The 17344-nt window shown below is 40.9% G+C and overlaps 1 pseudogene; it reads right to left on the bottom strand.

The window, feature by feature from the left end:
- Positions 1-15340, bottom strand: part of LOC103727683 — a 31211-nt pseudogene extending 15871 nt beyond the window's left edge.
- Between the last annotated feature and the right edge of the window lie 2004 nt (positions 15341-17344).

Raw genomic sequence — 17344 nt, 5'->3', positions numbered from 1 at the left:
CATTTGAGGATCTGTTCCTCGGGGGTCACATGGGCTTGGGAGGCACCCCTGGCTCCTTTCTTTTACCAGTTCCATCTATGTGAAGATAAGTCAAAGGTCCTGCTCGACCATGGCTGGCTTTGCTTGGGAGCATGGAAGAAATGTTTCTTCTGTGCTGACCTTCCTCTTTGTAGACTGGACACTGATTTATATCCATCTGGTGGGGTCTCCACAGCCTCCTTGATCAAAAGGACATGTGACTCACCACAGGTACAGGACATTTTGAGAGATGCTCATAGTCCCCTGAAACTTAGTCAACCTAGGAGGGCAAGGAGCAAAAACTGTCCTTTATGTTCCTCTGACCAAATTAGTATAAACCTGAAAGTCTGGCTATTAAACATCCAAGAAGGTTAGTGCCACCAATCTGGTACTTTTAATTACTGTGTGCCATGTAGACAAAGCTTGGGCAAAGAGCAAACATTCTCAGATCAACCTTGCCTACACATATATTATATTCCTTGAACTAGTTGTATGTATAATTTGTCAGTAGTTTGTTGGACTAATATGATTCCCTCTGATTTTTTTTAAAACTAACTAGGCATTATTTATCTTGCATTTCTGACCCTCCATCATGGTTTCCCTATTTAAGGTGCCCCCATTTTTCCCATTTCTCCCTTAGTAATACCCTTCTCCTATGGTCCCACCTCTCTTGAGCTTCTTGTTTCCATTTATCCCCTAGGCTCCTTGTGTAAACTTCCCTCCCCCCTCCCTTTAAAATAACCGGGTGTGGTGGTGCATGCCTTTAATCCCAGCACTTGGGAGGCAGAGGCAGGTGGATCTTTGTGAGTTCAAGGCCAGCCTGGTCTACATAGTGAGTTCAGGTCAGCTGGGACTACAGGGAGACCCTGTCTCAAAAAAGAAAAAAAACAAAACAAAACCAGTTTTATCCACATCTCCCTTATTAACTCCTGTTTCCTACTGTTTTTCTCTTTCAGGTTCTTCCTTTTCCTTTACTTCCCTGGTTCCTTTTCATTATCCTGGTTCCTGTAGTTATGTCTGGATACATACTCACTTATCAGGATTTGGTGCTAGGGTCCACATATGAGGGAGAACATATGTCATTTTTGTTTTCTGAGTCTATGTTACTTCACTTGGTATAACAGTTTCTAGTTCCATCCATTTACCTGCAAATTTTATGATTTCATCTTTCTTTACTGCTGAGTAAAACTCCGTTGTATATATGAACCACATTTTCATAATCCACTCATCAGTTGAGGGACACTTAGCTTTCTTCCATCTCTTAGCTATTGTGAAAAGAGCAGCAACAAACATGGATGTACAAGTGTCTCTGCAATAGGATGAGTTCTTTGGGTATATGCCAAGGAGTGGTATAACTGGGTCAAATGGTAGGTTCTTTTGTAGTTTTTTAAGAGTTCTCCACACTGCTTTCCATAGGGGTTGAACAAGTTTGTAGTCCCACCAGCAATAGATGAGTGTTCCCCTTTCCCCACATCCTCTCCAACATTTGGTATCATTTGTTCTCCTGATCTTAGCCAGTCTGACTGGTGTAAGATGAAATCTAAAGGTAGTTTTAATTTTCATTTCCCTAATTACTAGTGATGTTGAACACCTTTTAAGATGCTTCTTAGGCATCTTTATTTCTTCTTTTGAGAACTCTCTGTTCAGCTCCTTAGCCCATCTTTTAATTGGGTTACTTCCTTTCTTGATTCTTTGTTTTTTGAGTTCATTATATATTCTGGATGTTAAACCTCTGTCAGATGTGTTGCTGGTGAAGATTTTCTCCCATTCTGTGGGTTTTCTCTTCACTTCCCTGCGTGTTTCTTTTGCTATACAGGAACTTTTTAGTTTAATGAAATCCCACATGTTGATTCTTGACCTTAATGCCTAAACACCTGATATCTGAATTAGAAAGTCCTTTCCTACACCTATATCTTGTAGGTTATTGCCAATGTTTTCTTCTAACAGTTTCAGAGTTTCTGGTTTTACATTGAGGTCCTTGATCCATTTGGAATTGACTTCTGTCCAAGGTTAAAGATAAGGGTCCAATTTCATCCTTCTACACGTGGAGATCCAGTTTTGCCAGCACCATTTGCTAAATATTCTGTCTTTCTTCCAGTGAATGTTCTTGGTCCCTTTGTCAAATATCAGGTGGCTGAAATTGGGTGCACTCATATTTGGGTGTTCAATTATGTTTCATTGATCTATGGGTCAATTTTTGTTCCAGTACCATGCCTGTTTCTATGACTATAGCTCTCTAGTATAGTTTGAAATCTGGTATACTAACCCCCCCAGCATTGCTCTTTGTGTGCAGGATTACTTTAGCTATCTGGGGTCTTTTGTGATTCCACATGAATTTTAGGATTATTTTTTCTAATTCTGTGAAGAATGTCATGAGGAATTTGATTGGCATTGCATTGAATCTATAAATGACTTTTGGTAGGATGGTCATTTTCACAACATAAATTCTTCTATCCATGTGCATGGGAGGTCCTTCCATCTCTGGTGTCTTCCTCAACCTTTTTCTGTTTTTTGGGTATTTTTAAGATAGGGTTCCCCTGTAGCCCCAGCTGACCTGGAACTCACTATGCAGACCAGGTTGTCCTCAAACTCACAGAGATTCACCTGCCTCTGCCCACCCCTCCCCCCAGTGCTGGGATTAAAGGCGTGCCCCACCACGCCTGGCTCAATCTTTTTCTTTGAAGATTTAAATTTTTCATTGCAGAGGTCTTTAATGTCTTTGATCAGGTTTATTATGAGACTTTTTCCTGAGGCTTTTGTGAATGGGAGTGTTTCCATATTTTCTTTCTCTAATTGCTTGTTACTGATATATAGAAAGGCTAATGATTTTTTTAGATTAATTTTATAACCTGCCACTTTACTGAATCATTTCTATGAGTTTTCTAGTAGAATTTTGGCATCTCTTAGGTATAATGTCATATCATCTGCAAAAAGGGATAATTTGACCTCTTCTTTTCCAGTTAATACTCCTTTAATTTCCTTCTCTTGTCTTATTGGTCTTGCAACAGTTTCATGCACTATATTGAAAAGGGAGTTGGAGATGGTGGACAGCCTTGTCTGGCTCCTGACTTTAATGGGAATGCTTCCAGTTTTTCTCCATTTAGAATGATGTTGGCTGTGGGTTTATTGTATATAGTTATAATTATGTTGAGGTATGTTTCCTCTAGTCCAATTACCTCTAGGACTTTTAACATAAATTCATGTTGAATTTTGTCAAAGCCATTCCTTGAATCTATTGAGATGACCATGTGACTTTTGTCTGTGAGTCCATTTATATGATCTATGATGTTTATTGGCTTATGTGTATTGAACCATCCCTGCATCTCTGGAATAAAGCTGACTTGATCATGGTGAATGGTCTTTTTGATATGCATCTGTGTGTAATTTGCAAGTATTGTGTTGAGAATTTTTGCATCTGTGTTCATTAAGGATATGGGTCTACAGTTTTCTTTTTTTTGTATCTGTACCTGGTTTTAGTATTAGGGTGATGCTGGCTTCACAGAAAGAATTTGGGAGTTCTCCCTCTCTTTCTATCTTTTTAAATAACTTAAGTGGTATTGAATATAGATCTTCTTTAAATGTTGGTGGAATTCTGCTGTGAATCCATCTGGGCCTGGGCTCTTATTTTTAGTCAGGAGGTTTTGTATTACTGTTTCAATCTCCTTATGTGTTATGGGTCTGTTTAAGCGGTTAATCTCCTCTTGAACTAGCTTCGGTGATTCCCATGATTTTAGATATACATCCATTTCTTTTAGGTTTCCAAATTTAATAACATATAGATTTTTAGAAGTATTTCCTTATAATGTTCTGGACCTTTTTGCTGTGTGTTGTGATGTTTCCCCTTTCATCTCTGATTTTGTTGATTTGGACATGCTGTTTCTTACTTTTGGTTAACTGGGCTAAAGCTCTATCTTGTTTATCTTTTCAAAGAACCAACTCTTGGATTCAGTGATTCTTTGTATTGTTTACTTTTATTTCATTAATTTACGCTCTGATTTTTGTTATTTCTTCTTGTCTGCTGGGTTTGAGCTTCATTTGTTGTTATTTTCACATGTCTTGAGGTGCAGTGTTCAGTCATTTGTTTGTGTTCTTTCTGATTTTTTAATGTAGGCACTTAGAGCTATAAACTTCCCTCTAAGGACTGCTTTCAATGTGTCCCAGAGGTTTTGTTGTGTTGTATTGTCCTTTTCATTTAGGTCCAGGAAATTTTTAAATTCTTTCTTAACTTCCCCTTTGACCACTCATCATTCAGGAGTGCATTGTTTAATCTGCATGAGTTCACATAGTCACTACGGCTTCTTCCAGTGTTTATTTTGAGTTTTATTGCATTGTGGTCTGATAGAATGCATGGGATTATTTCTAATTTTTTGTATATTTTGAGGCTTGTTTTGTGCCCCAGTATGTAGTTGATTTTGGTGAAAGTTCCAAGGGGCGCTGAAGAGAAGTATATGCTTTGGTGCTTACTTGGAATATTTAATAGATGTCTTTTAGGTCCATTTGATGTCTGGTACTGTTTAGTTCAGATGTCTTTCTGTTTATTCTTTGTCCTGTTGATCTGTCTAATGGAGGCATTGGGCCATTAAAGTCCCCTACTATGAGTGAATTAGGATCGAACTGTGTCTTAAAGTCCTGTAGTACTGTTTTAATGAATTTGGGAGCACCAGAGTGCATATATGTTCATAACTGTAATATCTTCTTGGTTAGTTGTTCCTTTGATCAGAATAAAGTGACCCTCTTTATCTCTTCCGATTAGTTTCAGTTTGAAGTCTATTTTGTCAGATATTAGAACTGCAACTCCTGCTTGTTTTTTAGTGCCATTTGCTTGGAATATTCTTTTCCATCCTTTTACCTTAAGGTAGTGCCTGTCCTTGAAGGTGAGATGGGTTTCTTGCAGACAACGAAAAGATGCATTTTGTTTCTTAATCTATTTGACTAGCCTGTGTCTTTGACTGGGGAGTTCTGTCCACTGATATTTAAAGTCATTATTGAAAGATGTGTATATTGGTTCCCACCATTTTAATTTCTGTTTGCATTCTTGGTCTAACTGTGCATTTCTACAGTTATACCTTCATTTAGTTTCTTTCTGTTACCCCTTGGGTATAGTAGTTCCTTTCTTCAGCTCTTTGTATTGCTTCAAGAATTCCCTCCCAGACTGGTTTTGTAAACATGAATTCTTTCAGCTTATTTATGTTGTGGGAGGTTTTCTTTCCCCTTCAACTATAATAGACACCTTTGCTGGTTAAAGTAATCTGGGTTGGCATCTCTCTGCCATGCAGAGTTTTTTTTGGTCCTGTCTGTTTGGTGTTCTATGTGCTTCTTGTATTTGTATGGGCATGTCTTTAATTTTGGGAAATTTTCTTCTGTTGAAGATCTGGTTTATACCATTATTCTGATATTCTCCTTCCTCTATGCCCATGATGCATAAATTTGATCTTCTCATGGTGTCCCACATTTCCTGCATATTCCATTCCTGTGTTTTCTTAAATTTTTCATAATGTTTGATTGAATGGTCCAGTTCTTCAACTTTATCTTCCAGTCTTTATATTCTATTTTCCATTTCATTCATTCTATTGGTGAGACTTTCTCCTGTCATTTCTAATTGGCTTATTGAATGTTTCACTTCCTTCTTCATTTCAGCCTTAGTTTTCTTCAATATTTCTATTTTGTGAATTCTGTCAGAAGTTTATACCTATCTTTTTTTAGTTCTTTGATTTGTTTGTGTGTTCTTTAAATTTGTTGATTCTTTAATCATATTTATGATTTGTCTTTTAAATTGTGTGTCCTGGGTTATCTCTAGGGGGTTCTCATTGTAGAACTCGTCTATAGGGCTGTTGGTGTTTGGTGGGGACATATTATTTTGGTTTTTCATATTATTATTTTTTGTTATGATTTTGGCATGTGGATTTTTGTTGTTGTTGTTGTTCCTGATTCTGGTGTGAGACTCAAGCCTTCCTTTGTTGGGTTTAAGTCTGTATCTTTTTGTGTACTTGATGGTCTCATGGTCTTTTCTTATTAGACCAACCGGTCTAAGCTTCAGGTTCTCTCTTTGATTTTATATTAAAGAGATCAGATGGCTCTATTCCAGCTACTCAGGAGCTCCTGCAGAGGCCCAAGTCAGGTGAGAAGCAGATGTTCTCAGGCTTCCTCCTAAGATCTGGGCCCCTCTAGTCAGCAGGCACATCACAATTTGGGAATCCTGCTAGAAGGATGGTGAATTCAGGTGATCTCAGGCAGTCTGCAGAAATCTGGGTTTCTACTAAAAGGCAGGGAAGCCTAACCCTGCAGCAGTATGAGGGGCTGTAGGTGGTCCCAATGTAGGCAGATGGACATAGTTAGAAATGACTAGTGCTTTCAATAAAGTGGCAGGTTACAAATTCAACTTACAAAAATTAGTAGCTTTTCTATATACCAATAACAAGAAATCAGAAAAAGTATTCAAGGAAGGCTTCTCATTCACAATAACCTCAAAAATAAAATATTTAGGAATAAAACTAACCAAATACGTTAAAGATCTCCACAATATAAATTTTAAATCTTGAAAGAAGGAGGATGGAAGACACCAGGTGATGGAAAAAACCTCCCATGCTCATGGATTGGTAGAATTAATATTGCGAAAATGACCATCTTACCAAAAGCAGTCTATAGATTCAATGCAATGCCAATCAAAATACCCACAACACTCTTTGCAGAGCTGGAAAAAAAATCTTAAAATTTATATTGAATCACAAAACACCCCAGATAACCAAAGCAATCTTGGGCAAAAAGGACACACACACAAAAAAAACCCCAGCATGGTACTGGCCCCAAAATGGACACATAGCTCAGTGAAACACAATAGAAGACCCAAAGGTGAATACATGCAATTTCAGTCACCTGATATTTGACAAAGATGCCAAGAACACACAATGGAGGAAAGACAGCATCTTCAACAAATGGTGCTGGGAAAACTGGATCTCCACCTGTAGAAGAATGAAACTAAACCCCTATCTTTCACCCTGCACAAAAGTCAAATCCAATGGATCAAAGGCCTCAATAGAAAACCTGAAACTTTGAAACTGGAGAAGAAAACATAGGCGATACCCTTCAAGATATAGGCATAGGAAAGGACTTTCTAAACCAGACATCAGCTGCTCATTATGGTCAACGATCAACAAGTGGAACCTCATTAAATCACAAAGCTTTTGTACAGCAGAAGAAACAACCAAGGAAGTGAAGAGGAAATTCACTGAGTGGGAGAAAATCTTCACCAGCTACACATCTAACAGAGGATTGATATCCAGAACATACAAACCTAGAAACAAACATAGAAACAAACACATAAACAAAAATAAACATCCCAATAAAAGATGGGCTATAGACATGAATAGAGAGTTCTCAAACAAAGAAATAAAAATGGCTAACAAACACCTTTAAAAAGCGCCCATCATTGTTAGTAATTAGAGAAATGCAAGTAAAACCACTTTAAGATTCTATCCAACCCCACTCAGACTGGCTAAGATCAAGAGAACAAATGACATCAAATGCTGGTGAGGTTTTGGAGAAAGGGGAATGCTCATTCACTGCTGGTGGGATTGCAACCACTATAGAAAGCAGTGTGGAGAACTCTCAAAAAACAAAAAATAAATCTACCACATGATCCAGTTATACCGCTCCTTGGCATATACCCAAAGGACTCATCCTACTACAGGGATGCTTGTACATCCATGTTTGCTGTTGCTGTTTTCACAATAACTAAGAAATGGAAACAACCTAAATGCCCCTCAACTGACAAATGGAAAATGATAATGTGGTACTTTTACACAATGGGGTTCTACTCATCAGTAAGAAAAGGTGAAATTATGATATCTGCAGGTAAATGTATGGAACTAGAGACTGTCATACTAAGTGAAATAACACAAACTCAGAAAAACAAGTGACCTATGTTCCCCCTCATTTGAAAATCGTAGCACCACTCTCCTGTATGTGAGTATATATCCTGATGTAACACCAGAAGGCAGGAAAATGGAAAAGAAACACGGAGGAAATGGGAAAGAAAGAACCCAAAGAGGGGAACAGATCTTACCGCAGGGGAGATGGGGAAAGTGGAAGTGTTCGGCTGGGAGGAAAGGAGGGAGGGAAATACAGGAGGCCATGGTGGGGAGGAGGGAACTCAGGAGGGGGGGATTGTGGGAGGTGGGTGTTATTGGAGGGAGGATGGGGATAACGGGGGCATTTGGACTGGGGAAGGAGGTCTGGTACTTTTAATTACCATTTTCTACATAAATGAAACGAGCAAAAACCAAACATTCTCCAATAAACCTTGACTACACATATATTATGTTTCTTGAAGTGGTTGTATGTATAATTTGTCAGTAGGTTGTTGGACTAATATGGTTCCCTCTTTTTTTAAAACTAGCTAAGCATTATTTATCTCTCTCATTGTCTAACCCTTCTACCATGGTTTCCCGATTTTTCCCATTTCTCCCTTAATAATACCCTTCTCCTATGGTCTCTCCTTTCTTGAGCTCCTTTTTTCCCTTTATCCCTTTATATAACCCCCACATTAAAATAACCCCATTTTTATCCATATCTCCCCTATTAACACCTGTTTCCAACTGTTCTTCTTTTTCAGGTTCTTTCTTTTCCTTTACCTCCCTGGTTCCTTTTCATTATCCTGGTTCCTGTAGTTATGTCTGGATACATACTCACTTATCAGGATTTGGTGCTAGGATCCACATATGGGGAGAACATACGTTGTTGATTTTTCTGAGTCTGTGTAACTTCACTTAGTATAACAGTTTCTAGTTCCATCCATTTACCTGCAAACTTCATGATTTCATCTTTCTCTACTGCTAAGTAGAACTCCATCATATAAATAAACCACATTTTCATTATCCACTTGTCAGTTGAGGGTCACTTAGGTTGCTTCCATCTCTTAGCTATCGTGAAAAGAGCAGCATCAACAAACATGGTTGCTCTGTTTTTGAGGCTCCTGGTAGATTACATTTATGAATTTCCATATGTTGAACCTGCATTTCTAGGATGAGGTCAACTTGATCATGGTGGATGATATTTTTGATGCATGTTTGAATTTATGTTTCCAAGTATTTCATTGAGAATTTTTGCATCTATGTTCGTCAGAGAGATTGACCTGTAATTTCTTTTTGTTTGGGGGTCTTTCTCTGGTCTTAGTATCAGAATAATATTAGCTTCATAAAAAAGAGCTTGGAACTAAGTTCCTTTCATCTCCTAGTCCCTGTGAATAGTGCAGCAATGCACAGGAGTAGGTATCTCTGTGCTAGGATACAGAGTCCTTTGGTATATGCCCAAGCGTGGTATAGCTGGATCATGTGGTAGATCTGCTTCTAGCTTTCAGAGGAACCGCCACACAGATTTTCGCAGTGACTGTACCAGTCTGGAGTTCACCAGAAGTGAACAAGCGTTTCCCTTTCCCCACATTTTCACCAGCATTTGCCACCATCTTACCTCAGTGTGAATGGCTAAGATGCAAAAAACAAATGATGGCAAAGGATGGAGTTGGACACACGTGTTCATTGCTGCTCTATTCACCATAGCTAGGAGATGGAAACAGTCTAGAGGATCATCAACTGTTGAACTGATAGTGAAAATATGACACATTTACACAATGGAATATTATTCAGCTATAAAAAACAAAATTATGAAATTCACAGGTGACTGGACAGAACTGGAAGTAATCACCCAGAGTGATGTAACTCAGACATAGGAAGACAAATGTCACATTTCCTCTCTCATGTGTGGATGCTAGCTTTGAGTTTTTAAGTATATATGGTTTAATTTGAAAATCCACAGAGGTCAGAAATCTAGTAAAGGGCCACGAGAGTGCTTTCTTGGAGGGAAGACAGAGTTCAGAGATGTAAAGAAGGAAGGGAGAATAATGGAATCAAAAAGGTTAAATGGGCTAGGAATTGGGAAGGCTTTTGAAAATTCATATGGAAACCTACTACTGTGGAAGATTCTTAAAATATATACACATACAAAAGTAGTTTAAACGGACTACACTACAATCAGGGGAAACTCCCCTATCAGACACTGCAAGCTAACAAATAAAATGTCCAGTGTCAGAAACGGATTCCCTCTTTTGGAGTTTTGGCCAGGGAGAGCTCATAGACACTCAGATAATCCTGGCTATTGCCCTTGCTCTTGGTTGCCCTCCAGATCTTGACAATAAGATCCTATTGCCAAAGACACTACATATGTGAATCATAGAAAAAAAAACCCAGAGAAATCAGCTGGTACTGATCTTGACGTTTCATATCTATTGCCTGGTTTTCACAGTACCAGAAGGCGCTGTGCATGCTACTGAAAGAGAAATCAATCACCAAACTTACCCAGCTGTGAATCTTGGGATCGACAATAATGACTGGCTTGGCACGATATGTCCACTGGTGCAATAGTGGCACAAATGCTATATGAGTAACCAATCACTTTCTGATTGCCTCACAAGATGGAGCTCATACCTGGCAATGTTATCAGAGCTAACAACCTGTAGCTAAGCAGATCACAGGCCATAGATCAGAACCTACTACTATTATCCCGCTAAATGGACATAGTATTATGCCGACTCCTAATGATTTTTATACCCAGCTCTCGCCAGAGAAGCTTCTTTCAACAGATGTTAATTAACACAAGAGAGCCACAACTGTCAACAAAATAAAAGACTGAAGACTGCTCAGCACTAAATGGGACACCTGTATCACATCCCCTCTTCCCAAGCAAGGCTCAGGGATCATTTTGGAAGAGTGGGTGGAAAGACTGTAAGAGTTAGAGGTGGTGGATGAAAATAAGAAAATTAGGGGTTGGAGACATGACTCAGCAGCTAAGAGCACTGGTTGCTCTTGCAAAGAACCCGGGTTTGAATCCCAGGACCCACATGACAGCTCACAACCATCTGTAACTCCAGTTCCAGGGGATTAGACACCTTCTTCTGACCTCTCCGGGAATTGCATAACACAAGTGCACCTACATGCATGCAGGCAATACACTCATACATGTAAATTAAAAATAATAAAATATTTTAATAAGAAAATCTTATTTTCCAGACACAACATGGCAATTCCACGTATGAGCCCACAGTGCTTGTGACATCATCCATAATATATGCACAAGCCCACCCAGACAAAAACCTAGCCTTGAGTGGAGATGTGGGCAAGAAGCCCAAGCCCTGGCTGAGAAACTATTGATAATTGGTAGTTGCTAGGATAGAGAGAGCCAGTTTTCTTTAAGGGTGTGATGCTGGGTAAGTTGTCTAGGCTCCAGGGTATTGACATACACCTAATAGTATTTGGAGAACACAAATTTGACTTGATAGGCCTTAAAAAATAGAGGACATGAAGTGAGGAGGGTTACAGAAGGAGGGCGGATCTCAGAAGAAATGGGGGGTCCAATTATGATCAAAGTATGTAGTTTGAAATTCTCAAAGAATAAATAAAAGTACTATTTAAAATTTTTATGTGGAACTACAAGAGACCCCTCCCCCCAAGAGAGTCTAAGCATTCCCAAGCAAAAAGAATACTGCTGGACGTATCATCATGACAGATTTAAAGTTACATTACAGTCATAGTAGTAAAAGCATCATGGTTTTGGACAAGAGCAGGCACATTTATAATGGAATGGAATAGAAGACCCAGGTACGAGGTCCCACAACTATAACCACTTGGTTTTTGAGAAGATGCCAAAAATACACACTGAAGAAAAGTCAGGATCTTCAACCAATAGTGCTGAGAAAATTGCATAGCTCCATGTAGAATTAAATAAAACCCCTATCTCTCCCCCTTGCACCAAAATAACTCCGAATGGATTAAGAGCCTCAACCTAACCAGAAATTCTCAAACTGTTATAAAGTGTTGAGTAGGCTTCAAGATATAGGCCTAAGTAAGGACTTTCTGAGTAACTCTGTTCACTCAGGAAGCCAGTAATCTACAAAGAGATCTTATGAAATAGAAAGCCTTTCTTTAACAAAGGAAACTGTCAATCAAGTGAAGAGACAGCCTATAGAATGGGATAAAATCTTTGCCAGACATATCTAACAGGGGATAAGTATTTATAAGACACAGAGAATTCCAAACATCAAGAAAACAAACAAACAAACAAACAAACAAAAAAACAATTAAAGAAATGGGCCATGGAATCGAACAGAGAGTTCTTTAAAGACAAAATACAAATGGTTAATAAGCATTTTTTACAAGAACACCAAACATATTTTATTAGCTCAAAAAGCAGCCAGAACAAGGCACAGCAAGCAGAAACATACATTAGCAGTCAAAGGTTAGTACTGCATATAAATATAGCTTTTCTTTTCTGTAGCCTTGGCAGTAGCCATAGGGATATAAAGAAACTCTCTATAGCAGCTGGCCTGGAGACCAAGGAGCTCACCAGTGGTTACAGAGCACAGTAACAGAGACACAGGAGAATGGACTTGGCTACTGTAGTGCAAACTGTCTAGGACAGAACGTAAAACTCAGTTCAATACTAAGAAGAAAACAGTAGAACTTGATAATACTTCCCAAAGCACTCACTCAAGTTGTATCACATACTATTCTGAGTGATGAAAAGGTGCCAAGTAAAGTTATTTACAGATATTATGGTTGTACAGCACCTTTTAAATCTGAAATTTAGGTTTCAGGTTTTTCCATTGAAAATTAACTGCAGGGGCTGGAGAGATGGCTCAGTGGTTAAGAACACTTGTTCTTGCAGAAGACCTGGGTTCGAATCCCAGCACCCATGTGGCAGCTAACAACTGTCTGTAACTCCAGTTCCAGGGGATCTGACAGCCTCCTCTGACCTCTGCAGGCATTGCACGACACGGGTGCACTTATCTATATGCAGGCAATACACGCATATACATAAAATAAAAATAATAAATTTTTTTCAAGTAAAAAAGTCAATACTGAGAGCTTTTAAATAAAGTTCTACTAACTTTGTAAGTCTGTAAATTTAAGAAACTATCTTAGAAAACTTGGTTTGCTTAAGAGTACATTTTTCTGAAGAGAAAAGGAGACTGCACACTGCGACACCTAAGTACACTGCACTGTGCCCTTGTGGCCAGAAAAATTGCATTTTTTTTCTAAAAGGAAGGCAGTTTTTTAATTTACTTATTTATTTTGGACTTTCAAAGCTTGGCTTATAGTAACTACAAACATCACTACTTTTACAAGGTTAAAAAATTCTTAGAAAAAATAATTTCAAACTTTATTCACACTGTTGAAATACTCATCCAATATTAATAATTTGTTCTACAGTAAGAAATAGAATTCTTCATAGCAAACTCTGCAGAGTTGCCCGGCACTTGCTACAGCCACTAAAAACTGAACTGTTATCTAAACTGGCCAATGTTTTCAAGGCCTTGCTGAACGCCTGCAGCTCAATCCTGTTGTTGCACTAGGCACCATGTTTGAGTAGGTAACAGCATATCGTATTTGACAGAGGCTAATAACTAAGCTCCCATTCTGGGTGAAAATCCCAGCACCTGACTCTGCTTCCTCTGGGTGTGCTGTCTGATGCCCATGAAAGCAGACCTAGTTCACACCCTCTGCGGAAAGGAGTTTGCTTTGCCTTGACTGGTTCTCGTTCTAACCAGCGAACTCTTTTTGTTTATATTGATACTCTTTTAAAAAATCCTGTAACACTGATGGGAGAGGGAGCCCATCAGTTCCATTCATAGGTAGTGCACCTGCAGATCACTGCACGGCAGAGATACTGCAGGCAGAAAGGGAAAGTCCTGTTCCGTGACATAGTAAGCAATGGTTCAAAAAACATGCAAGAACTGGGATCTTCATAATGTTCTAGAAGTCCAGTAACAGTGGAGGGGTGAAACGCACAGGGGTGGCGGGCACCGAAACCGAAGTTGTGGTTCCACTGTTCGATCCCGGCATGCAGGGATCTGTTGCAGCATAGGAAGCGCACAGAGAAGAGGTAGTCCTCCTGCGCAGAATCCCTGAGCAAGTCGTGCCTGCAGGCTTCCCTTCCAGAAGGGCTTCTGCTGCATAACGGTCCATCACCCGCCCCTAACAGGGGTGCCCGGTGGTCTGAAGAAAATCGGGCACAAGGCGATGTATGTAATCGATCTGTGTATGGACTTTCGAAGCTCCATGTCTGTTGATGTGTGCGTGGCTGACTGCAGACATGGAGTGGTCCTATCCTCTTCTGAGTCACAGTTCGTTTGTGGAACTGCAGAACTGTCCCCACTTACTTCGGTCATTCCAGGGGCTAGCTTTGGTCCCAGTTTATATAATGGGTTAACCTGTGTAGCGGTTTCAAGTGTATGCATTTGTGCATAGGGAGGGGGATCCACCCATTTCTCCACACTAGGCCGCCCCCTCTCTCGAAGCCTATCTTCTTCGTCTATTGTAGACACCAACAATGAATCAAATGTATCAAAAAATGTTGAATGTGGGCTCACAGGAGCCTTTGCTGTTTAATCAAACGCTATTTTGGGGTTAAATCTGAGCCAGCAGGAAAAGGACATTTCTCCAGCATTAATTCAGAAAGATGTATGTTTATTTTGTTGGAAAAGAGGGGCTTTGACTGCTTGCTGCACGTTCCCACCGGGAAACACAAGCCCACTGTGTCCTGCAGCCTCTGCCTCAGAGGCCGGCTCCCGACGCTCTGAACGCCACTTCCAGTTCGACCAAACTTTTTCTCAGTACCCAGTGAACTTTGGGTCTTTGTGGAGCAGGAACATTTCTTCTAACCCCCCCAAGGGGCATGTGGAGATTAGGAATCTCTCCGCGCAAGCCTCGCACCTGGGGCGATACACGAGCCACTGTCCTTCTTAATGCTTATTTCGACAATCTGAGGGATTTCGGCGGCACAATTTTGGTTTCTTCTTGAAACACTCTTTGAAGGGCTGAGTCCCAGTTGTAAGGCAACATTTTCTCTTAAGGGACTGCTCTGCTGCTGAGAGGACCCTCCCCGACTGACGCTTTTCCCTTTGACCGACAAACATCAGTTGGGGTTCATGCCCACATGGTCACTGCGGCCTCCTCCCTCATGACTGAAGAGATTCTGGCACCTGTATTTGAAGTTATTCCATTTCCCCCACTTTATCCATTGATTATAAGATCTTCCTCCAATGGAAAAGCAGTTCCTCCGAAACACCCCCAGTCTGCTGCGCACAAGCTCCCACTACGCGCGGTGCCGCCTGCGCGGAGGTGCGGAGGCGCAGGCCGGAGGCAGACCGTGCCCGGCAGGCACCGGCACCCGGGCCCGGAGAGGCGGCCGCTCCCAGGGGGAGGTGGGAGGGCAGGCAGCCGGCCGGGGGACCCGGAAACACTGGGCGGCCGGGCGCGCAGGGCGGCCTCATCCAGGGCACCTGTAGCCAGGCAGGACCCGCAGGGCTGGGCAGTCACCAACAGGGCGAGTCCTAGGCGCGCCCGGTCTCCGGCGACCCCCCTACCCGCTTCCTCCACACCGAGCCCGGGGACCCCAGCTCGGCTGCACTCCCCCTCAGCCCCCACAGCTTCCCCCGGTCATCCGGTGTCCCCCCCAACCCCAAGCATTATTTTAAATGCTGAACATCACTAACCATCAGGGAAATGCAAATTAAAACTACTTTGAGAGTCTGTATCACCTCAATTAGAATGGCTGTCATCAAGAAATAAAAATGACAACAAACGCTGGTGTGGATGTGGGGAAAGGGAAACCCTTATCCACTCTTTGTGGTGGTGTAAATTGGTGTAGCCACTCTGAAAGTCTGCAGAATTTGCTAAAAAGCTAAAAATAGAACTACTATATACTCCAGCTGTACCACTTGGTTAGTTTCTTTTCTGTTGCTGTGATAAAACACCAGGACTAAGGCAACTTATAGAAGAAAGAACTTATAGGGCTTATGGTTCCATCAGGACAGGGAGGCATGGCAGGAGGCAGTCAGAACAGACAGCTGAGCACTTACATCTTCCAGCAGGTACAGCAAGCAGAGAGAGAAACTGGGAGTGGAAAGCGGCTTTGAGCTCTCACACCCCATTTCCAATGATGAGCTTCCTCCAACATGGCCACCCTTCCTAAAAATTCCATGACCCTCCCCAAACAGCATCACAAACTGGGGACAGAATGCTCAAATACTTGGAGCCTATGAGGTATGGTCTCATTCATACCACCACATTGCCTAGCATCAAGAAAAAACAATGACAACGAACGCTGGTGAGAATGTGGGGGTAAGGGAATATTTAGCCACTGTTGGTGAGAGTGTAAATTGGTGTGACCAGTCTAGAAGTCAGTGCAGAGTTGCTCAAAAACCTAAAAATAGAACTGCTATGTGATCCAGTTATACCACTCCTATGCATATACCCAAAGGTCCCCGTCTCCTCCTACTGAGATGCTTGCACAGCCTTGTTCGTTATGGCTCTGCTCACAGTAGCTGGGAAATGGAATCAGCCTACTCTCCATTAACCGATGAATACATAATGAAAATGTGGTTCATACACAGAAAGGAATTTTATACAACTATAAAGAAAAATGAAATTTGTAGGAAAACGGTTGGATCAGAGAAATGTACCGAGTGAAGTGACCCAGGCTCCGCAAAAACGGATGCTGCATTTTTATCTCATGTGAAGAACTGAGTTTCGCATTTTTATAATTGTGTTTAATTCTCAGTGTCAGGAAAGCCAGAAAGGTCCATGATGGGGGTAGGGAGAGGCCCTAATGGGTGAGGGGATAGTGGAACACGTGCAATATGAAAGTAAAGGAGAGATATTGGGTGTGAAAGGTAAAGTGGGGATTGGGACAACAGATAAAAAGAAGAGGAGTTGGAGTGGGTTAACCAGAACTAGGGATCATGAAAGGCCTTTATGGAAACCCATAACTTTTTTTTTGGAAGCTATTACAATTTTATTAGAATCTTGAAAAATCCTCAGGGCAGGCAAGTTGGTAATCTTGGCAGCTGCCTTGAGGAGGTGAATAGTGGGAAGAAGGAAAGAAAGCCATGAAGCCATGCAGGGTTAGAGCCTGCACGGAGGTCAGACACGTGGCTAATTCCCAGCCGTATGGCTGGGAGGAGGGAGCTTTAGAGAAAAAATGAAGAAATACAAGATGCTAAGGGCAGCCCAAAGCCTTAAAGAAAATATGTTTAGTAAGAAAGGCATGAAGAAGAAAACAGACTTACAGAGACCTACATGACTGTGGCTGGTCTGGAAGTTCTGCAGGGGTCTCAGCCAGTTTCAGGCAGGAAAAAATTGTTACCTCATTAAGACACCAGTATTCCGCCCACTAGTCGTTTTATAGTCTTGGCCAGTTAAACTTATGGGGCGGTTAAGAGCTTCCAAATACTTTTAACATTTTTGGCCTTTGGGACAGAGCACATTGTTAAAAG

Source organism: Nannospalax galili, unplaced genomic scaffold (genome assembly GCF_000622305.1).
Source record: "Nannospalax galili isolate Female #2095 unplaced genomic scaffold, S.galili_v1.0 scaffold188, whole genome shotgun sequence".
In the NCBI taxonomy this organism is placed as follows: domain Eukaryota; kingdom Metazoa; phylum Chordata; class Mammalia; order Rodentia; family Spalacidae; genus Nannospalax; species Nannospalax galili.
The sequence above is the reverse complement of the archived record's forward strand: the minus strand, read 5'-3'. Positions and strand labels throughout refer to the sequence as shown.